Genomic DNA, 25,470 nt, shown 5'->3' on the forward strand with positions numbered 1-25,470 from the left:
ATCGGAAGTAGTCAAGAAAGGTATCAAAACTTTGACAAAATTGTGAAAAATGGGTGCCTGTGCGGAAAATTTGATGTATCAATTGTATTCTTATCGATTAGTTAAAGTTTTATATCGTTTAATAGCCAATTGAATTGTCTATCGAATGGTACTAAAGCGGCATGTTTCTATCAAAAATTTAAAAAGTTATGTGACTTTCAAAAGTAACGTGTTTTACGATTTCGAGCAACTTTAGACGCATGTTTCTCGGAAACGCCCCCAACGATTTTTTAAAATCTCTCTCAATCGAGAGACCAATGGGTACTCTGTTTTGTGAAACCACTGTATCATTTTTTGAAATGTCAGGGGTAGCCGAAAATAGAGATCGAGAATCGAAAACGTCTTATTTTTACGGTTTGGAGCATTTTTAGAGGCCTATTTCTCGAAAAGTCAACATAATTCTTTTTTGGAACTTCTTCTACAGAGAGGCCTATCAGCAGTGTTATACATAAAACGATTGTACGACAGTCCCAAATTTGAGAAGTAGCAGAACAAAGGGGTCGAAAATTGAACACGGCACCTTTCATTGTTAAGCGAAACATAAGAGGGGATACAATCTGTACGTTTTGTCAACGTATAGAGCCAATTCAAGAGTGCTTTTATCAGTTATGATATTTGAACTCAAATTATTTCAACTATGAGTGTTTTCTTCTATCCAAAATATGGGTATAGTGACCCTGTAACAGAAATAGTTGATAGCTGTGTGTAATAATTAGTCTTTGAATTAATATTGTTGCTTCTTTGTCAAAATTATCTTATACCGGTAATCATCTATCTGGATAGAAATCGACGGCTCGCGCTGTTTATAAGAAAGTCCAATTTGTTAAGCAGTTGCAGTAGTATCGTACAGTAGTATCGAATATTGTACCTGTGATAAAAGGCGTGATGCTGTTTGAGCATGGACTCTATTTGTAATTAATATTAAAATTTTATTAGTGACGTCAAATCTTTAACGTGCACGAAACCAGAAAATTGGCGATATTTCATTGAATATTCAATCAATTTTTGAACCAGTTACATATTTGAGTAGCTGACATGAACACGATTCCGAAGTCCCGTGTACACATTGGTGTGACCGTAAAAGATCCCATGGTGGTTGGAATTCTATATAAAAGAAGACTAGCTCCGCTGTACGAGCATGTTTAGAGGTCATTTCGGGACTAACATACGGTTCATTATTTTTTATTTCAATAATTCGCTTGTGCGTAGGGGTCATTAGCAGTTGGAGGAAACCGGAGGACCCGGAGAAAAACCACGAGGTTGGACAGGCGACCCTACTCCTTGTCACGTACAACCGGGGAATCGAAACCCCGCCAGTTGACTCAATGACAGACCGTATGATACAGCGCAGTCCTAAAGGCTAGCCTACCGTGCAAATTCCAGCCAGCATAATGAATCTATATAAGAAACATTTATTCCTACTGGCGAATTACAAACAGTCCCCAAGGCTAGCTTACCGTGTAATTTCCAGCCAGCATAATGTATCTATATAAGAGACATTTATTCCTACTGGCGATTTACAAATATTGCATGAAGAAATTCAATTCATAAGAACAGAAACACGACTAATGCACAGTATCATATTGATTATAAAAGTACAATGTATATATTGGTTACACTATATATGTCACAAAACAACAATCATTAGATAATAATAATTATTTACTAATTATATAAATCATTTTAAGAGGTAGGAGTTATCCGTTGTTTAATTTAACAGTTACATAATTACTTTTCTCGGAAAAGCCGCCAATGATTTCTTTCAAACTTGCTCAATCGAGATTCTACTGGGTAGTGTATTGTGTGAACCTTTGTACAATTTTTCTAATTGTCATGGGTAGCCCAAAAAAGAGATCGAAAATTGAAAACAGCGTATTTTTACGAGTTGGAGCATGTTTAGGGGTCAATATCTGAGTTATGCTAGAGTGTGGGTTTTTTTTGGGGGGGGGGGGATAGTCTTTTGTCATATATCTGGCGATCGTGTGACGCCTTTGCGACCGTGAAAGCCTTCAGCATTGCGCGCAATTCTAGTTATTATTATTATTATTATTCTCTCTCAAGAGGTCACAATTTTCATCTGATTTTGATAAAACTTGGAATACCTTTTATAACCCAAAGATCTTGGTTCCTTTCGATATTCGTGCATATCGCATCGTAACTTCCTGAATTATGGCCCCTGATTGCACAAAAAATCTTGTTTTTAGCTTGTGGTCCCTCTAAAGGTCACAATTATTATCCGATTTAGAAAAATCCTTTGAACATTTCACCGTTACACCCTACTGATGGTTGAGTTTGAATTTCGTGAAATTGAACCAAAACTGCTGGACAAAATGGCCGCCCCTCATACGCAAATAGTGTAAAAATATGGTATATCAAGGTTGTGGACCCTCTAAAGGTCACACTTTAGTTCTGATTTTGATGAAACTTGAAATACATGATTATAACCCAAAGATCTTGGTTCCTTTTGAAATATCAGATATTAACTTCCTGAATTATGGCCCTTGATTGTACGAAAAATCATGTTGTTAGATTGTGGTCCCTCTATAGAGGTCACAATTTTTATCCGATTTCAAAAAACGTTTGAATATATCACTGTTACACCTGTTTCGTGAAAATAGAACCAAAACTGACGGACAAAATGGCCTTTGTGTACACAAATAGTGTATAACTCCCAAAGATCTCAGTCCCTTTCGATATTGGCACATTTCAGACCATAACTTCTTGAATTATGGCCCCTGATTGCACGAAAAATCAGGGTTTTTTTTAGCTTGTTCTCTATCCATCTCTTGCAAAAAGTGGGTGTATCTTGCCTGGCAACCGCTGGTATTTATTACTAATAACATAAAGCCTTCCAAACAAGTGCATGGGATTTTAATGACTAGTCATCTTGTTGTAAATGGAAAGTGAGTGATGAACAAAGAAGCTTGAAATAGACTTTCATCGTTTGGAGTAGTTTTCTTAATATGAAAAACTTCTGATAGATAAATTAGATTGAGTATGTCACAACCTCTGATTGGATGCTACTGTTCACGTGTCTGCAGATAACGTAGTTATAAGTTCGGAAATTGTAAAGTAATCTAGTAATTTAATAGGTTTGAACGAAATGTACAATTGTGTAACATCCGGAATCCATCCGGAATCGGCATGTAGATGAAATAATAATTCATGATGTCTTACTATGAGACCAAGTGGTTTAGTGTAGAAGCCAAACAAGATCGGTCAGAGGACAGACCCTTTGGGGTACATCGGAAGCCACAACAGAAGTAAAGGTCAAGGAAAAGGACATGATTTCCACAAAAAATCTTAATTTCGCCAATTTACGAATCTTTGCATTAAACCCTGGAATCACTTTATAAATATTATTATTGTCTTGTTCACATTCTAATTAACCAAGAAACAACATTTATTTTCATGTGTAACTTTTTGCCATAAACAGAAAAAATAGAAAAAATGCCAAAAAGTCGCATTTTGTTTGAACTTGGATCGTCTAAAAAGATTTTTTTTTTTTTTTTTTTTTTTTTTTTTTTTTTTGATCAATTCCAACATAAATTGAGGGTAGTCCGTTGACTTTTCAAAATTTTGCAAAATAAGGACCACCCTAGTATTGGTATATCTAATTCTTTTATTTTGTTTTTTTTTAAGGGTCTGATTCTGCATGCAGCAATTGTTCCTGCAGTTTGATAGGTGGTCTGGCGTTTATCTGTGATTTTGTTTTTGGTTTGGCTGCATCCACATTGATAACATTTGTTATTGAAACAGGTATGATTATATTTAATATTTTATTTTCTAGTAAAGCCTCACACTATAAACCTCAGAATGCCTCGTTTGGCATTTCTTTCCAAACGTGGCAAAAACGTGTCAAAATTTTTGCCCCGATTTTGCCTCGTTGTAACGACGTAAAAAAAATACCTTGTTTCTCTGGAGTTCCAAAACGTGTTTTTTTTAAATTGCCCTGTTTTTGGAACGAGGTATTTTGTTCAGAACGAGGCTGGGTAAAATTGCCTCGTTTACTAAACAAGGTATTTTATCCAAGATAATTATAAGCCGGTATTTGCTGTCAACAAATAGAGCCATACAAATAATGTTCGGACCATCATGTGACCAATTGCAGATCTACAAATTAGATTATTTATTTGGGACATGATATTGTTCATGGTTATGGCTTACTACACTGGAGTTCTATTGTGTATAATAAACGCTTCCCAAGCGAAACAAAACATAACAATGTCACGTGACAATATTACACATGGCGGATACAAGCGTTCTTTGATTACAAGCTGTTTGGTTTGATTATTAAATAATACGGCAATCTGTATTTATGGGAAAAGGAGAATGAATTTCCCCAAATCCAAAACTAGATGACTGGAATATTTATTGAATGGAAAGTGAATATTTTATAAACAAAAATATTCGAATTTGCAGTTTTCTAGCTTGGATGGATTTGTGATTTGAATCTCGAACTCAGTGTTTTATACATTTTATTATAAAATTGTAATAAATGTTTTACATGAATGAATAAAATCTACAATTTAAAAAAATACAATAACATTGTGATTTGACGCTCTACAAATCACTAAAAGTATAACAATTGCTTGTTGAAAAAGCGTTACTAATATGTTTTTTTTCCAATGTAGCAAAACCTACTGGACTGTTGTACTTAACTTATTATTTTTTAAAAATATATTCAAAAAGAATGCGTCTTTTACAGATTTCAATATAACAACAAATGGTTGGTTGTTTTAATGCTAAGATAAGTATTAATGGTTTGTATTTGAAAATCAAATTATATAAGCGAAAAATAGTAAGATACATTATGTATATCTTAAAACACGCCCTTCTCAGTTACTACTTCGGCGAATATCGTTTGATAATTTAGATGATCAGAATTAAACACCGTTTTGCTATGTTATTATTTTTTTATGATTGGGTGGGGGTATACTTAATTAGGGGATTGGATTGAAAGATTATAGCTACCATCTTATGGAGACATAATGTGTGGTGCATTTACGGTCTTATAAAGCTCTATTCTTACATAAAGAATTCTTGATTCGCACGGAATTGTTTTAGCCGTGATCATTTTAAATCATGCTGTGTGGTGCATTTACGGTCTTATAAAGCTCTATTCTTACATAAAGAATTCTTGATTCGCACGGAATTGTTTTAGCTGTGATCATTTTAAGTCATGCTTATGCCAAGATCTGGGTAAGTGTTAATTTAACTAGATATCAGAAAAGTACCACGTTTTCATAAACGTACTGTTTAGATAAATTGTACAATATTTATCAGTTGACTAGTTACAATAAAATCAAGCATTATAGCTATTTTTATTTATTTATCCCTGGTGCTTCAAATTCAATTTAGGGTGCCTCAACATATTTAAAAATATCTTTTAAAGCTTTAGGTTATTTTATTATATCTTTCAACCATAAATAATAGCCCGAATTTAGGTATACCAAAAGTTAAAGAAATATAAACAGTTTTTGAGTCATTCAGATATGACTGCCAAAATTGTCACCAGCACACTTGTCGTGTTTAGGCTAAAATCTAACCAAAAAAGTATTGTCAATACATAATAAAATTTATATTCCATACACACTTCGCCAGGGGCTTCTTTGACCTACACTCACTTAACCGTAAACCAAACTTTAAATCTTTCAACGGTTTAACAAGAAGGTGCTTAAATATTTCCATTTAAACTTTTAACCTCTGTAAATAAATACAAAAAGCAATTCGAAAAATAAACCACAAATTGCATTGTTGTGTAGGCCTCTAAGACATGTTATGACTGAGCAAATCAGTTAAAAAGAAAAATATTTAGAATATTTTCAATTAAACTTTTAACCATTGTAAATTAATACAAAAAGCAATTCGAAAAATATACCATAAGTAAAGAAACCATCGCAGTGAATAAAGCTATTAATATGCCGTTAACCCGTGACGCAAACCGAATGGTGTTTAATAGTAAATTGGACTTTTTGTTTCTTTTATTTAAAGTTAAAAATCAATGCTTATCTCATCACTTAACCCGGAAGGCTTAATAAATTTTAAAATAAAATCTTTAGCACTCTCATTCTTTTTGTAGATGTGTACGCAGTATATATAGTGGAGTTTTACTTGACCGCTGGAGACCAAATAAAATTACAGTGCCTAATTCATAACTACTTATATTTATTTTCATTATATTCTTAATTAGAAGTTTAAAAACTGTTTAATAATGACATCTAGTAAATATTGAATATCTTCGTGCATTGATTTACAAACCGGGCAATATTCGTCACTTACTTTACCTATCTTTTCCTTGATTTTTCGCCCGGAATGATATGGTACACGTTCATTGTGTCTTAAATATTGGATATTAGGATCCCACATTTTCACGACTACATGTATATAACAACATCATGTTGGATTGAAATGGACCAATATTGAATTCTAATTTGTTTTTTTTAATTTCGATTATTATGGAAAATATCGAGTGAGAGACTTAGCTCCTTTAACATCCTAATACACACTTCGCCAGGGGCATATTTGACCTACACTCAATTAACCTTAATCCAAACTTTAAATCTTTCAACGGTTTAACAAGAAGGTGCTAAATAAATGATTACAACCACAAATTGCATTGTTGTGTAGGCCTCTAAGACATGTTATGACTGAGCAAATCAGTTACATGTATAAAGAAAAATATTTAGAATATTTCCAATTAAAACTTTTAACCGTTGTAAATTAATACAAAAATCAATTCGAAAAAATACCATAAGTAAAGGAACCATCGCAGTGAATAAAGCTATTAATATGCCGTTAACCCGTGACGCGAACCGAATGGTGTTTTATAGTAAATTAGACTTTTTGTTTCTTTTATTTAAAGTTAAAAATCGATGCTTATCTCATCATTTAACCCGGGAGGATAAATAAATTTTAAAATAAAATCTTTAGCACTCTCATTCTTTTCGTAGATGTGTACGCAGGACATATTATCTATTATGTATAGCTAATCGTATTGTACACATAATGATATTACATAACTCTATTGGTGGAGTTTTACTTGACCGCTGGAGACCAAATAAAATTACAGTGCCTAATTCATTACTACTTATATTTATTTTCATTATATTCTTAATTAGAAGTTTAAAAACTGTTTAGTAATGACATCTAGTAAACATTGAATATCTTCGTGCATTGATTTACAAACCAGGCAATATTCGTCACTTACTTTACCTATCTTAAATAGCTTTTCCGTTGACTATAATATATTATGTAAAATTTTACAATCTAAGTCAATACATTTAGGGTTTTTAAAAATACAAAAAATGGTTTTCCATATGATAGGAAAATTACACAAGAAACCATTCTTTTCCCAATAATTTAAACAAATAAGTTTTACAAATTTAGAGCCGAGATATTTTTCATAACAACACTTAGATTTTAATTGATTCGGTGTCACAAATTCATTCATCATCTAACACGTGGCTCGTGTTGGTGGAAGACATTGTTGTTATATTCAAGTTGGTTTGATTTTCTCTCACCCATGATTGGGGAATGCTTAACTTAATTAATTCGTATTATCTAATAATTGTGCTATATCTGCGTTTAGGCCAGTAGGCTTGAATTAAATTGATAATATGTTTTGAAGATGTTAACCTAGGCTTAGTATTATCTACAAACAATATCAGCCATTAGTTTAATGCCCGAAATAGTGAATGTATCAATGTTTAAAGGTTTGTTATACTTGCTATATGTATTATTGAATCTGGAACCGGTCTTGTGGCTTTGTTTAAATCATCCTAAGATTCTAATAAGTTTAAATAAAACTAAGTATATTTTTCAGGTCGTCAAATCATTTAGATGCATACCTCACAACACCCTGGTTTAGACAACTTGAAATTGAAATAGTTTTATTGTTGTAAACATAATGAAAGAAATTGTGTTATTTCACAGCTGAATTGTATGGTAAGAACCGTAGAACCACCTTGTAGGGAATAACTTTTAATCTTTAACACCCTAATACACACTCTGCCAGTCGCATCTTTGACCTACACTCACTTAACCTTAATCCAAACTTTAAATCTTTCAACGGTTTAACAAGAAGGTGCTTAAATATTTCCATTTAAACTTTTACAAAAAGCAATTCGAAAAATAAACCACAAGTAAAGGAACCATCTCGATCAGTGAATAAAGCTATTAATATGCCGTTAACCCGTGACGCGAACCGAATGGTGTTTTATAGTAAATTAAAGGAATAAAACATATAACGTTGCAATCTCGACCCTGATGCCCATGAACACAAATGACGAGTTTAAGACAAACCAATGGCGGAATGGAATTGATTAATGGAATATAAAATTTAATAATGTATTGACACTAAGTTTTCTGGTTAGACTTTAGCCTAAAAAACATGCGTGCTATTAAAAATTTTGTCAGTCATATCTGAATGACTCAAAAACTGGTTATATTTCTTCTTTAACTTTTGGTATACTTAAATCGGGCTATTATTTATGGTAGAAAGATATAATAAAATGACCTAAAGCTTTAAAACATATTTTTAAATATGTTGATGCACCCTAAATTGAATTTGAAGCACCAGGGATAAATAAATAAAAATAGCTATAATGCATGATTTTATTGTAACTAGTGAACTGATAAATATTGTACAATTTATCTAAACAGTACGTTAGTCGTCAGAAAATTTATGAAAACATGGTACTTTTCTGATATCTAGTTAAATTAGCACTTACCCAGATCTTGGCATAAGCATGATTTAAAATGATCACGGCTAAAACAATTCCGTGCAAATCAAGAATTCTTTATGTAAGAATAGAGCTTTATAAGACCGTAAATGCACCACACATTATGTCTCCATAAGATGGTAGCTATAATCTTTCAATCCAATCCCCTAATTTAGTATACCCCCACCAAATCATAAAAAAATAATAACATAGCAAAACGGTGTTTAATTCTGATCATCTAAATTATCAAATGATATTCGCCGAAGTAGTAACTGAGAAGGGCGTGTTTTAAGATATACATAATGTATTTTACTATTTTTCGCTTATATAATTTGATTTTCAAATACAAACCATTAATACTTATCTAAGCATTAAAACAATCAACCATTTGTGGTTATATTAAAATCTGTGAAAGACACATTCTTTTTGAATATATTTTAAAAAATAATAAGTTAAGTACAACAGTCCAGTAGGTTTTGCTGCATTGAAAAAAAAAACATATTAGTAATGCTTTTTCAACAAGCAATTGTTATACTCTTAGTGATTTGTAGAGAGTCAAATCACAATGTTATTGTATTTTTTTAAATTGTAGATTTTATTCATTCATGTAAAACATTTATTACAATTTTATAATAAAATGTATAAAACACTGAGTTCGAGATTCAAATCACAAATCCACCTAAGCTAGAAAACTGCAAATCCGAATATTTTTGTTTATAAAATATTCACTTTCCATTCAATAAATATTCCAGTCATCTAGTTTTGGATTTGGGGAAATTCATTCTCCTTTTCCCATAAATACAGATTACCGTATTATTTAATAATCAAACCAAACAGCATGTAATCAAAGAACGCTTGTATCAGCCATATGTAATATTGTCACGTGACATTGTTATGTTTTGTTTCGCCTGGGAAGTGTTTATTATACACAATAGAACTTCAGTGTAGTAAGCCATAACTATGAACAATATCATGTCCCAAATAAATAATCTAATTTGTAGATCTGCAATTGGTCACATGATGGTCCGAACATTATTTTATGGCTCTATTTGTTGACAGCAAATACCGCTAATAATTATCTTGGATAAAATACCTCGTTTAGTAAACGAGGCAATTTTACCCAGCCTCGTTCTGAACAAAATACCTCGTTCCAAAAACAGGGCAATTTAAAAAAACACATTTTCGAACTCCAGAGAAACGAGGTATTTTTTTTACCTCGTTACAACGAGGCAAAATCGGGGCAAAAATTTTGACACGTTTTTGCCTCGTTTGGACAGAAATGCCGAACGAGGCATTCTGAGGTTTATAGTGTCATCTGAAGATCTCCTTGAAAATTAAAAAGCAAAAAAAAAAAACATTCGACCCATCATTGATATACATTTTCTTCCAGACGTGTCAAGTAACCTGTTTTTTTCGTGAGCCGCACACTAGGAAATTTCTCATGGAAAATGGTCATATGCCAATGATATTTTTGCTTTCACAAAGGGAGGTAACTCACTTCCGTTTCATAAATCAACCTCATGATTGGCTAAATTTGACCGGAAACGTGTGTTTGTGGCAGAATACTGAATCTTCAAATTCTGGCTAAATACTTTATTATTGGTTGGAGTAAATAAAGTATATTATAATGGTAGTGGAGTACATAAGCGTACCTGATAAAATGACCTATACAAGGTTCTTTCAATTAATGTCATTTTTCCCCATGGCTAGTAAACGCCTGTGATTTTGACAATTCTCCTGCGAAGAAAAAACTTTTTACGCCACATGACTAGCTTGTAATCGCATTAGCTGAAATTTAGCTGACTTTCTGTCCCCCATTTTGTAAAAGAAGAACCCTATTGTACATCTAGAGTTATGGCCCTTGTTTCACTTTGTTGTGCCTTGTCAATGTTCGACCGACAAATGTTATTCAATTTGTATGAAATTTATATGCATCATTTAGATTAGTGAAACAAAGGAGTCTATTTAATTTCAGCAATTTCTGTCAATGACTTCTAGATTTATGGCTCTTGTTTTACTTTGTGAACCTTGTGAATGTTCAAATGACAAAGTTATCATCCGATCTGTATAAGATTTATATGCTGGTCAAATTTCAGCAATTTCTGTAGATTACTTCCAGAGTTGAGACCATTGTTTCAGTTTGTAGAACTTTGCACTACAAGATGCATAGTGTGTAGAACTGGTATCAGAGCTTTTAATAACAGGCTTCTGCGTTAGAATATCTATATATGAAGTAGAAAGGGTTCATTGTGGTTACTATTGATGGAAACTCGTGAGAAATATACGTGTTGTCAGTAGTTGCTTAAACCCGTCAGTACTTGCACCTTACGTCAGTATTCCTATAAATGGTCAGTAATAATCACAAGGTGAGTATTAAAGTCAATTGATTAGTATTCCTTACCTGTGTCAGTATACAAAAATAATGTGACTAATTAAACAAACGTGAGTTTATCCGAACATATCACTAGTCAGACGCGTCCGGGAGAAATCGGAAAAAGCATGACTAATTAAGAAACCGTCAGTATTTAGGCTACCGCTTACTACCTGAGTGAAACAGCCAGTTATCTTTGATGTGCGTCAGTAAGTGGAACCGTCGCCAGTAGAGCGTGAAATCGTTAACTATATAAATTTCTGGTGAGTATTGGTACTATAAGTGATTATAAGTATCCTAAATAAATTAATTATTATTTATTAATATTCTGGAATTGGAGAAAATTTTTTAAACAATAATGGATGGCAGTGAACAAAGGGAGTATTGTCGACGATTTCGATTACCGCCGTAGTTTGCAAAAGACACCGAAGATGGTTAGATAGATCGGTCTAATATAAATACCTTCATATTTAAATATGAATTTAAATGCTCAGTAGCAAGGTTTGATTCGTCGCACTATTTGTACCGTTCCCGTTCTTACAACGGGTTCCCCATGCAGAATACGCTGCAATGTGTATATTGTTATTTAATTTACAATTGATATTTATCCTCATTATATGCGGATTGAAACAGATAATATTGAATTTCATACACATACATATATACAAGTTGAAATTCTGAGCACTGAAGAATCATGTGAATATCTATTTACATTTGAGAAATAGTAACTATCATACAATATATATATAACGATGCAAATAGTAATAACATATAATAAGGCACGATATACAATGTTAAAATACAATATGATCGTACGTTACAGAAAAAAATGAATTTCATACATACATGTAAACCAAAATTATGAGCTTGGAAGAGTCTATTACTATTTTAGAAATTGTTTTATGTAGCATAAATATAACTGATACATTGCATGCAACGGTGAAATAGTAAAACCATGTACAACTTTCGATCTTGGGATATCTCTCTTGTGCGAAATTCGAAAGTCATGTAGATATCCCGGCTGATAGATTTAAAAGATCTTTATATCAATCCAAGATCTTTTAAATCTACAAGTCTGTTGCTGGTTCTGTTTGGCGGGGATTCTTTAATTTTATCTATTCTACTACTCCGCCCCGCCGGCATCATTTTTTGATCCAGATCCTACGCAGATGTACCAGCCTGTCCAGCTTTTTTACTTATTTAAGGGAGTGTTGCCGTACCCCTCCTCGTTTTCCAGTTTACTCTCTCCAGGCACGGTGAGCATCTTTTTTAGATCCACTCCTCTAGGAAATTTTGAGCTTTTTTAGCCGCCTTCCATCTGTTTAGTACTGCTAATGGACAACTTCAACAAAAAGAGAAAAACAGCTGATGAACCTCCAAATATCTTATACTTTGGGAAGCCGCACATCAAGATTTCGGAAAAGCACTCATGAGAATCCTATCTAACTATTGGAAAGAAAGAAAAACCTACTTGGATTAAGCCAGAATAAATTTACTCCGACTTTTCCCTCCAAACAACTTATACTCTGGAAAGCCGCACATCAAGAATTCTGAAAAGTACTAACTAGAATCCTCGCAAATTATTGAAAGGAAGATAAATCAACACACACTTGGATTTTATTTAGAAAACCTATTTTCCTCCCGAAGAAGAATAAATATCACCAATACGTACCAGATCGAGGAATATCTATTTAAAACCTAATCGACACCCTAATTCTACAGCATTCATTTTATACGCTAGATTCTAGATAAACTGTTTTTCGTACAACCTCGCCTTTAAGCCTCAACTACCTTATCTTCACTTAGTATATCCTTCTCCCGTGGCCCTCTAACTACAGAAACTATATTTCATAGAGGTGACCAACAACCCATCTATTTAACCTGAATACGATCCACCACTCATCATTATCACCGATTTCACGATCCAAAAGCTACGTAATTACTCCTTTTAACTCTATACTACGCTAACCACACAACCTTCAGTCCGATCGTAGCAAACCCCTTCAAATTCTAGTCTTTTATTCCTCCTCTGCACGTTTGAAGACTAGGAGGTTCCGGATGACCGAGACTATACGTATCAACTTATCCCATCAATACGGAAGAAGATGAAACAACCACCGCCTCAGCCATCCTGGAGTACATCATCTACTATTCATTTTAAATCGCTCCATAATTATCATCAATCTATAAACATTCTTAGTTCCATCCAACAACAACAGCAAAGAAAAAGAAGAAGAAACAGCCGTAGCCACATCCATCCTAGAAGACATCAATGATAATTATTTTATTTAAATCCGCGATAATCGACCTATTCTTTGTTATTTTAAAATATTAAATCTTTACTTATTTTTATAATTATATTAATAATTTTACTTATTTAACAATCTTTAATTTAATTTTTAAAAATCCTTTTTGTACATACAATTAAATTTAACGATCCTCGTTTTTAACAATCCTTAATTTTAATGATCCTTTTCTTTCAAACCAATCATTGTACATTAATAAATTTAAAAATCTTGAAAAAGGGTATTGCACCCAAAACGTTGGATTGATATAAAGATCTTTTAAATCTACAAGTCTGTTGCTGGTTCTTTAATTTTATCTATTCTACTACTCCGCCCCGCCGGCATCATTTTTTGATCCAGATCCTACGCAGATGTACCAGCCTGTCCAGCTTTTTTACTTATTTAAGGGAGTGTTGCCGTACCCCTCCTCGTTTTCCAGTCCTACTACTATATTACATATTCAAAACTGAGACAATTCAAAACACAAGAAATTACGAACACTATAGCGAAACTTTGGTTAAAATATTTTCAACAAATAGAGCATTTTTATGTCTTAAAATTTGCCAGTTACATATCGTCTGAGTTCTTCTACAATAGTCAGATCGATAACAAATTTTCTATTAATGATACAGTTTATCAATAAACTTATCAGAAATTTATATAGTTAATGATTTTACGCTCTAACACCAAGAGAAATATTAAACAAAAATTAACAAATATATGGCGTGGTTGCTATGTGATTTAGTGTTAGAACATAATGATACCTCAAACGGATGGTCAATTTTACAGTTTAATATCAGTTATCTTTTTGAATAAAGCAAACAAACTGCAGTCGCCTTGACACCAAAAGTTGTCCAATATGAACTCTGAATAAGCTGGTAGACGCTTATAATGTATGAAAGGAATTGCTCCTTTGACCGAGATTGCCGACTACGTGCTCTACATGGACTATTCGTGAAACGGTAAGACGCGAAGTCTGAAATAGTCGGGTTGACGTTTGAATTATATGGGGTTTTTTTTTTTTTTATCAGGAATCAGGTTTGTATATTTGACAGAATTTATTAGCTGAACGTGAAACTTGGTCTTTTCTACATAAATTGTATCATTATATTCTAAAAAAGATATCCAGGCTTGTAAGCGAATTGTTCGGATCTTACGAGTCATTCTCACAAATTAATGATAAGGTATATGTGGCCCTCTCCCCCCCATAGCATACTGAGTCGCAATGAGGAAATTTTGAAAATTGAGTTATTGTTATTTTCACATTCTCCAACTCATTACCTTCAATTTGATGTATAGTTTGTTTGAATTGGGCAAAAATTGACTGAGCTGTGTCCATTAGAAGCTACCTAACTCCCAAAAGTAAGTTTTGAGAAAAAGCAAGTCAAAGATTTGGTATGTTCCAAAACAAAATCCCATAGCAAGCAGGCCATTTATCTGATGTTTTGTTGTTGAATATATCTTTCCATGGGTTTTCAGGGGTGCTGAAGACGAAAATCGTAGTAAAAATTTGATCCGACGATTTCCGCAATTTATTTGCTATTTTGTCCTTTAATGTTTTTTTATTTAGGATTTCAAGGGTGCTGACGACGAAAATCGTAGTAAATGCACTCCTTTTGTAACGAAACATCCACAACACATACGGCATAATATTCCCATGATAGTGTTATATTGAAGAACAATCTATACATTAGTAGTCTGTTGTGTATATATATATCATAAGTTAATCTCATCAATTAATTAGCACCTTAGTGCCAGCTAGTGGTCAGGAGATTAAGATTGTTGATTGGATAATCATCAAAAAAGCCGCCACAGCTCTATGTGTGTTCATTTAACACGTGAATTACAATAAGATTTTGCGTGTACGATAGGTCTATTATTATTTTCAGGTACTGTGACGTTATCAAAATATGAGTCCCTATAGAAAAATATCAATTTCATAGTCAAGAATTGCTTACGTTCGCTTTCGTGCATTTTGGCTTTGATGTAAATATCAACATTATTCAGAGGATACTCAATGGCAGACTCGAGTATCGTCGCATTTCGGTTTGTTGGTCGTTCGCATTTTTTCGACCTATGGTGATAAGAGAATTTTAAACAATAATATCCAAGATGCATTCCATACTTTGCATGCCATATGAAGAAGCAACAGAAAACGGACTTCAGCTATCAATAAAATTCTCTTTGAAAAGAAAATTTTTGGCCATTTTGTTTATTTCCATTTAAGGCCAATAAATTATTTTTTTAAAGATGATAGGAGATATCAAATCGTCACCACTTGGATAAATTATTCGGAGTACATAATGATATATCGACGGCTTTATCATTGACCCGTGACAGTTGATTAGTATTACTCAATGACACACTCAATAGACTATTCCCTGCTCATAATTTCGGTTTATTTATATGTATGAAATTCATTTTTTTTTTCTGTAACGTACGATCATATTGAATTTTAACATTGTATATCGCGCCTTATATGTTATTACTATTTTCATCGTTATATATATTGTTTAATAGTTATTATTTCTCAATGTAAATAGATATTCACACGATTCTTGGTTGCTCAGAATTTATGCATGTATGTGTATGAAATTCATTATGTATGTGTATGAAATTCAATATTATCTGCGGTCATATTATCTGTTTGTAAAAAATTAGGGAAAACACATTGATCTTTTTTTAACCATGAGTTGTCATCCCAAATTTTATCCATACAGATATCAAAGTGCCACCTGCCCCAAAACATGTGCCAATCCGCATGTAACGAGGATACATATCAATTGTAAATTAAACTAGACCTGCATGGCAGTGCTGAATCGGCTTTCAGGCAACAGACCCGAAGGAAGCATTCGAAAGTCCATTCACTTGGCTATCCAACGATACTTTACCTCTTTTTATCTGGTAATATTCAATTTAGAAATTTTTCAAAATATTGGATTGTAGCAAATAATTGTTGGTCTAATCCCATCTAGCTTAAGAGAAGTTACCTCCCTTTATTGCAAAATCTGAGATTGCTATTGTCTCAGAAAAGACTCCAGGAACCCAACAATGTATTTGTTTGAAAATAGTTAAAGAAGTGACGAAACCGCAGCCGTTTTTATTTTCAGGCCACCGTGCAAAAGACCATACTACAACATATATATGTAATATTTCTATGCGGGATCATTATATTACCATTAGAATATGATATGTCATCTTCCCAGATGTAATTGGCCCTGAAAAGGGCCGTTTCATACGTAATTTGTTTCATTCCCCCGACCTTCTTCTAACTTCTTCCATCAAAACTAACACTCTCTCAGCTTTTCTTAAACCATATTGAACGTACATCTGCCTTACTCCTTCCATAATGGACATTCTCATAGAATAATGGTGCCTGAAAGCATACTGACGGTTGCATGTGGCTCTTTCAAGGCGCTGGTTTAAATCATTTATTCTGTCATCAAGCAAAATGAGTTGCTCACTACACCGTCTTAATTCTCTGTCTTGGTCCGATAAAATATCGATTACCCTCCAAAGTGGTTCCATGTCGCTTCCTGGATAAAGTGTGTAGTGTGCCTTATTTAAAGGGTTTAGGCACGTGATTAGTGACGTAATGTGACCTTAAGAGATCATCCAATCGCCACTGGCTAATTGTGCACTTGAGAACAGGGGCGGGTGAATATTTATTGAAACAGGTAAATGAGTATTCACCAAGAAGATCGATAGAGTATTCAGTTCGTTACATATTCATGTACGAATATAAAACATAGAATATAAGTTTTATTAAAATAAACACACATTGCTTGTAAGTTATAGAAAAGTATAAAGCGTATAGAATTGTATTAAAACATTATTTATGTCACATTTTGTTTTATATATCTCAACTATGCTTTTTTGTTACACATAACTATTCAATAAATAATATCTGGTTATGTGCACCGTTTTGAAGCCATTTTCAACCTAAGCAACTGTGAGAGTGCCAATTACATATTTTAAGAAGAGGGGGGGGGGGAACTAAATGATTAATGCTGTGGATGCGATTCATTGATTGTAAATGACAAGGACTAGGGCCTGTCCTACCTTGTGGGTTTCCTCCCACTGCAAAAGGTTCTGTCACACAGTGAAACTGCTGTGGATTACACCCCTGCTTTTAGTGTTCAGAGCGTAGGGTTGCCTGTCAACCTTGTAGTTTTCTCTAGGTCCTCTGGATTCCTCCCAGTGCTAAAGACCTTGTAATGTTTTCCTGGTTTCCCCCCACTGCTAAAGACCCGAGGTCGGTTGCTCAAAGCTCCGTTAACTTTTAACGATCCGTTAACATGGAGATAACGGATCATTAACTTTAACGGAGAGAAAGATTGTTGCTGGAAGCCCCATTAACTTTAACGTGTCGTTAACTTGCCGTTATATTTAACGGAGGTATTGGGCTCCTATATCTGTTTAATGATGGCATTAGTGGGCTGTACTTGGCAAAAATTCACAGATTACCAATGTAATTTTCTATAAAACATTCTAGAGGGTTGGGCGATGCAGGGCTATTCTATTTTCTATAGGGTGAAATTCTATAGTATTCTACAGAATTTTGGTGGCCTGTAGGAAATAAAGGCCCCAAACATTCTGTGGTGCAAATTTTTTTTTCCTACATATTTATGCTAATATTTCTAAAGGAAAAAATAAAGTATTCTATAGTGTTTTCTGTAGTAAATTCTACTGTTATCTTTTTGTCTTTAATCAAGTTTTGTGAACAGACTGCACAGTTGTCTCACTGTCTTCAGTTTCTGAACCGGCTTTCAGGAATCAGACAGGAAGTGTGTCATACAATAGCCCATTTATCGAGCTACCAAACGCTACTTTAGATGTTTTGATCCGGTCACACCCGACGGTGAAATCCCGATTATTGCAAGAGCACTGATTTTTTTACTGTGTTTTTTTTTAAATATCAAATATTTATTTGACTACTTCCTGTTTACGGATCATTATCGATATAGATTTAATAAGTGGTATGGGAACTTAACTTCCTGTAACAGAAGTTTCAGAAAGATCCATTGGAGAGTTTTACCTCCCTTATACCATTAGAAGCAGATTTACAGATATAATGATTTTTTGACTTTTTTTGAAAGATTGTGGCCCTTTTGGACCATTTATACTATATTGAGGCTTTTAAATTTGGATTCACACCATAGACCACCGTTAGGACTCTAAATAATAGATTTTCAGCGTTACAATATATATTGCCTAACCCGCGAATTTTTACCATTTAGATGTCATAAGATCGTCCATTGGTCGAACTATCCAATGACACTTTAGTTGTTTTGATTCGGTGAAATCTGGCGTAGTAATGACTTTTTTCGCAAAATCACCATTTTTTTACTTTTTACGTTTTTTTTCTCAAAATATCGGAAATTTTTTCGACTACTTCCGGTTTTTGGATCATTGTCGCGATAGCTTTAATAAGTTGTTTGGTTACCTTACCTTCTGTACAAGAAGTTTCAGAATAATCCATTCAGCTGTTTTCCCAACAAAGAAAAATAGAAGAGCATTTTCAGTAATTTAAGGATTTTTCAACTTTTTTCCAAGATTAAGGCTCTTTTTCGACCACTTATATTATTTCAATGCTTTTATTTTTGGACTCACGCCATAGTCGTAGTTTTTGTTTTCGAGAAAATGGCGTCTCAAAATGCTACAAAACGGAAAATACTAGATTTTCGGTGTACCATAATTTATTTTCTATCCATCTAAATCGTATCGTTCAGATGTCATATGATAGTCCATTAATGGGGCTATCCAGCGATACTTTAGTTCTTTTGATCCGCTAACATCTGATGGAGAAATCAAGTTTTTCGCAAGAGCGCTATTTTTTTTAAACCTTTTTTCATCATTTTTTGAATACTTCCGGTATGGAGATTATTGTCGGGATAGTTTTAATAACCGGATTGGCTTATCAAATAGCCACAGGGCTATGTAATGAAATATTACATTGTCTGATCAGATAAAATGCCCCTGGGAAATCATATGTTCAAAAGTGTCAAAAATATCAAAATGTCAAAATATCGAAAATTAAATTTCAATAACTCAATACATATTATACATGGTTAGAATCGTAATTAGGACAGCTATCTGAATGTATAACTTTTTTTTGAAAATCTGTTAAAATAAAGAAATAATAGAGCATTTTCTAAAATTTGACGATTTTTCAACTTTTTTCGATTTTCAGTCCGTTATTTTACCTATTCCAGACATTTCAATGTCTTATTGGATGGATTCATGCACAAGACTACCGGAGGGACTCTCGATAGGGAAAGTTTAAGAAAAATCCTTTGAGCCGTTTTCGAGATATAGGCGTCCAAAAACGCTCCAAATCAGAAAATACTTGATTTTCAGCATGTCATATTTTGCTGCCCTCTCATAGGATTCGTGTGAAATTGGTATCATATGATAGTCAAATCCCCGGGCTACCCACCGATACCTTAATTTCTTTAATCCGTTGATATCGGGTGGAGAAATCACGTTTTTCCCAAAAGCACCCATTTTTTGCGTTTTCTTCAAAATATCGAACAATTTTTCGACCACTTCCGGTTTAAGGATCCTTGTCGAAATAGCTTTATCAGTTGGATTTGGACTATAACTTCATGTTCCAGAAGTTTCAGAAACGTCGATTCGGCCGTAAAACAAAACTTGGGCTCACAAAATGGGCAGAAAATTCGAAAAAAATCGAAAAATAAAGGGTGATAACTCTGAATGAAAGTTATATTACTGGAATCGGATTGCCTTCAAGTACCCAAAAATGTAGGTCAAATTTGAAAATTTTGAAAAATAACAAAAAATTTTCATTTTTCGAACGCTAGAAGTCAGCGACGAAGTTTCGAAATTTCAAAATTTTCAACTGCTATCGTCCGAGAAAAGACTCAGGGTTTCTGAAAATGTCATTTGTATGAAAATATGTACAGAATTGATGAAGCTACGGCCGTTTTTTAATTTTTATGCACCGCACGAAATTCGGCCACTTCCGGTCTGCGCAAAAGTTTCAAATATAGTCGATCAGGTAGCCACCACATGGTTTCCTGATATAAAATTAGGTCCCAGATCGGTATCTGTTACAGGCACTGAGAAATAGGCTCCCCCGAAAAATAAAATAATAATAATAAATAATAATAATAATTTTAGTAAAAACAATAGTCTTTCAGACAAAGTCTGAAAGCCTAATAACAATACACATTGCGCCGTATTCTGCATGGGGAACCCGTTGTAAGAACGGGAACGGTACAAATAGTGCGACGAATCAAACCTTGCCACTGAGCATTTAAATTCATATTTAAATATGAAGGTATTTATATTAGATCGATCTATCTAACCATCTTCGGTGTCTTTTGGAAACTACGGCGCTAATCGAAATCGTTGATAATAGTCCCTTTGTTCACTGCAATCCATTATTGTTTCAAAAATTTGCTGCAATTCGAGAATATTAATAAATAATAATTAATTTATTCAGGATACTTATAATCACTTATAGTACCAATACTCACCAGAAATTTATATAGTTAACGATTTCACGCTCTACTGGCGACGGTTCCACTTACTGACGCACATCAAAGATAACTGGCTGTTTCACTCAGGTAGTAAGCGGTAGCCTAAATACTGACGATTTCTTAATTAGTCATGCTTTTTCCGATTTCTCCCGCACGCGTCTGACTAGTGATATGTTCGGATAAACTCGCGTTTGTTTAATTAGTCACGTTATTTTTGTATACTGACACAAGTAAGGAATACTAACCAATTGACTTAAATACTCACCTTATGATTATTACTGACCATTTATAGGAATACTGACGTAAGGTGTAAGTACTAACGGGTTTAAGCGACTACTGACAACACGTATATTTCTCACGAGTTTCCATGAATAGTAACCACAATTAATCATTTCTACTCTTTTGAAGGATATTCTAACGCAGAGGCCAGTTACTCAATACTCAGAGCTCAGTTCTACACACTATGCATGTTAACGTGTTGTGAAACATCAAACGACAAATATATAATCTGATCTGTATTAAATTGTCTGGTAAATGCCCCCAATTCCCTACAACAAGAATGAATATGCATCAACCCTTGTTGATCACTCGGACGATATAAATGCTGTGGGCCAGTGATGGGGTTTTGCCCACATATTCCGGACTTGTCTGAATCTTTTTTCCAAACGACCAAAATTGTCCGACCGGGAATATGCCCAATCAGACATCAAGACATGGTGAATAATATTCAAAATTCCGAAATAAATATATAATATATATATTATATAATATATAATGAATTTCAACAAATTTTTTTTTCTGGTAAGTCAAATAAATTCTAAAGTGTTTCTAACGCTAGTAAGTAGTAATAAGCCTTTAATTTCATAAAATTGTAAAGTCACGTGGATCATGTGACTTTTGAGCATATAAAGATGAAAAACCTGAAAAACACGTGCAAACACAAACTCGTGAGGTCAATCAATGCAAGTTTGCTTAAACTGAACACGCACACGTAACTTGAACTGGAAAAACAAATTAAAATTGTTATTTTCATCTTTGTTAGAAAATGCTACGCCTTTCAAATGTAGAACGTCTACGTGCTATAGGTAGGCTCTATGCTGGTCAGTCTGTGGTCACTGTTGCAAGAGCCTTTAATTGTTCACGCCAGACAATAATTAATCTTAGAATGAGAGTGCTTCAAACTGGAACTATTGTCGACCGCCCAAGGGTGGGAGCGCCACGTGTGACGTCACTCCAGGAAGATCAAGCAATACGATTACGTCATCTTAGAAACAGATTTGTCACTGCAACCTCCACAAGAAGAGATATGTTTGGTGGAAGGGTAACTGCACAAACTGTTCGAAATCGCTTGCAGGCTGCTGGTCTTCGAGCTCGGAGGCCCTATAATGGACCAATATTGACACCTCTTCATCGCCGTAACCGACTTGTGTGGGCCACAAGACACATAAGATTTACTCAAAGACAGTGGAATTCGGTTGTGTTTAGTGACGAATCTCGATTCACTTTGAGATTTGCCGATGGCAGGGTCCGAGTGTACCGCAGACGAGTTGAACGTTACGCTCAAATGTGCGTCAGAGAAGTTGACCGATTTGGTGGGGGCAGCATCATGATTTGGGGTTCTTTTTGTGCACATGGACGTTCTCCTCTTGTTGTTGTCCAAGGGAACTTAAATGCTGTCCAATACAGGGATCAGATTTTGCAACCTGTTCTTCTTCCATTTATGCAGAGACATTGGCCTGGACTAACGTTTCAACAAGACAATGCTCGACCCCCTACAGCAATTGCTACCCAGAATTTTTTAAGAAATGCTGGTGTCCAAGTCCTGGATTGGCCGTCGCTTAACCCCGACCTTAATCCTATTGAACACATCTGGGATGAACTGGGTCGACGTGTTCGTCAGCAAGTGAATCCACCACTGACGTTGCAGGACCGTCAACATGCTCTTGTTGAGCAGTGGCGACGTCTTCCTCGGGTAGTGTTTACTAATGTTCTGAGATCCATTAGAAGACATTGTGTGGCAGTACGAGACGCTAGAGGAGGCCACAACCGTTACTAAACACTTTATTCCGATTGTTCTCCAAGTCTGTGAATTTCATTTTGGGGGGTACTGTGATATCACGAACGTTATCAATGTCAAGGACTTTCGGCGAGACGTATTCTTGCTTTCTGTTGATGTCAAGGTCGTCTGTGCACAACATAACACTAAAATAGTTGCCTTAAACCAAATATTAAAAATCTAGTCCCAAAAATCCTGAGAGTCAAGTTTTTAATTTGGCTGAATATAGTTTACTGAGTGTATAACTACCACTCAACCAGATTATCGTCGATAATACGCTGGATTGATTAGGTAATTAAGTGATCAACGTATTTATCGTGTTATACCGTATATAAACCTACCTTGATTAACTATTTAATCTGCTTTGATTGACTGACTTAATCCTTTGTCGGACAATTCATCAATATAATCTTAAACGTCTAGAGTTATGGCCCTTGTTTCACTTTATTGAACCTTGTGAACGCTCTTACGCCAAAAGTTATCATTCGATCTTTGTGAAATTTATATGCATTATTTAGATTAGTGAAACGGAGAAGCCTATTGAATTTCAGCAATTTCCGTTTATTACGTCTAGAGTTATGGCCCTTGTTTCACTTTATTGATCCTTGTGAATGCTCTAACGCAAAAAGTTATCACCCGATCTTTGTGAAATTTATATGCATGATTTAAATTAGTGAAACGAAAAAGCCTATTAAATTTCAGCAATTTACAATAATTACTTCTAGAGTTATTGCTCTTGTTTCACTTTGTTAGACCTTGTTTATGCTCGATTGATAATAGTTATCATCCGATATGTATGAAATTTATATGCATCATTTAAATTTGTGAAACAGGTCTATTGAATTTCAGCAATTTCTGTCAATAATTTCTAGAGTTATGGCGATTGTGAACGTTTGAATGACAAATGTGATCTGTATGAAATCTATATGCATTATTTAAATTAATAAAACGAAAAAGCCTGTAAAATTTCAATAATTTCTGTAGATTACTTCCTGAGTTAAGACCCTTGCTTCTGTTTGTAGAACCTTGTAAACCCTCAAACGACAAAATTTATAATCTGATCGGTATGGAACTGTCTTGTAAAGGCTCCCAATTACCTACAAAGGAATAAATATGCGACAACCCTTGACGATCGCTCGGACGATTTAGCTGCTGTGGGCGTATGTTTTGTTGCCTGGCAACCTATCTTAATCTTCGTGTTAACCTCGTGGTTTCTGCATTGTCAGACATTTTAATCGCATTGATGTCAGCCGACAATATGTATCAACTAGTCATAGATGTCACATATTGTAAGGTTGTTATGAATATATTTCATTGCGGGAAGTCAAAACACGGTCTAAACTCGTATGCCGTAAACTAGCGCAGGGAATGAATGAATATTTTTTTTATTTAGACTACTTTTTTCGTGGGGTTTATGTTTTTAAATAAAGAAATAAGTAATCTAGGAAATGTTGACGAATATGTCGATTGGAATAGTGTAAGTACTTAATTGTTTTAGACAATAGCACGTGCTAGAGTAGAATGCGATTATTTAGCAGATGGTGTCACTCCCTCGTTGTGGTAGAGTGACGTTTATTGCCCCAAAAATTTCGGGATATCAATTTCTTACCCTCTGTACATAAGTCGTAACATAAGACGAATGCCGGACTTCTGCTGAAAAATGTAGTGACTTATGACCCGAAAAATATGGTAATTTTGGAGGAATTTGAAACAGTACGGATCGGCAGTAGGCAGCACGCTTTCATTCTATCGTATTATGACATCACAAAATTTTGTAGGAATATTACTGACATAAATTTGAATACCGTACGGGAATTAAAATTTACAAACATGCGATTTGACGGAACAGACATGGACAAAGACGGACATTTTCACAGACATAGACATATTATGTACATATATATATATTTTGGGTCGTTTGGGTTGGTCTGGTCGTTCTGTCCGGTAGAAATGGCAGGGCGGTGCAACTCTACCTTGGGGCTTTGTTGGTGAGTTTGAGTCCTGGTCCATTCTTCCTTCCATTTGGGTATGTTGTCCGGTATGGTAGCGTTTTTACATCTTTATTTATGTTATTCATTCCTTTTATTGTTGGTTCTCTGAAGGAAGAATCCAGCACCTGAAAAAGAAAGCTAGAGAAAAGAGAGTATCTGATCTTACTGTGATTTTTTGGGTTATTTCGTCTAGTAAGGCTTCGTGGGGGGGGGGGGTGGCGGGGAATCATTATAAACTAATAATACAAATAATAAGTGACAGTAAAAGAAAATAGAGTTTTAACTGAATTGCAGATAAATAATAAGAATAATAAATAGATATTAATGGTAATAATGAGAATAATAAATTACTCATGTTAATGGTAGATTAGTGATTTTATTATAAATGTAGGGAGGTTTACGCTTCCTTCTAGAGGACATTTTTGCGCTCCACCCTACTGTTGATTAATTGGTTTTATTAGTTGGTAGATTAATGGTTTTATTATAGATGTAGGGAGGTT

The 25,470-nt window shown here is 34.3% G+C and overlaps 1 long non-coding RNA gene across 4 annotated transcripts in view; it reads left to right on the top strand.

Annotated features, from left to right (window-relative positions):
- Positions 1-25,470, top strand: part of LOC126829992 (uncharacterized) — a 153,614-nt gene that overhangs the window by 110,786 nt on the left and 17,358 nt on the right. For all 4 annotated transcript variants that reach the window (XR_007683630.2, XR_007683633.1, XR_007683629.1 and 1 more), the window contains one exon: positions 3,682-3,798. This is a non-coding gene — a long non-coding RNA (uncharacterized LOC126829992). The remainder of the gene's footprint in view (positions 1-3,681; positions 3,799-25,470) is intronic.

Source organism: Patella vulgata, chromosome 8 (genome assembly GCF_932274485.2).
Source record: "Patella vulgata chromosome 8, xgPatVulg1.2, whole genome shotgun sequence".
Classification (NCBI taxonomy): Eukaryota; Metazoa; Mollusca; class Gastropoda; family Patellidae; genus Patella; species Patella vulgata.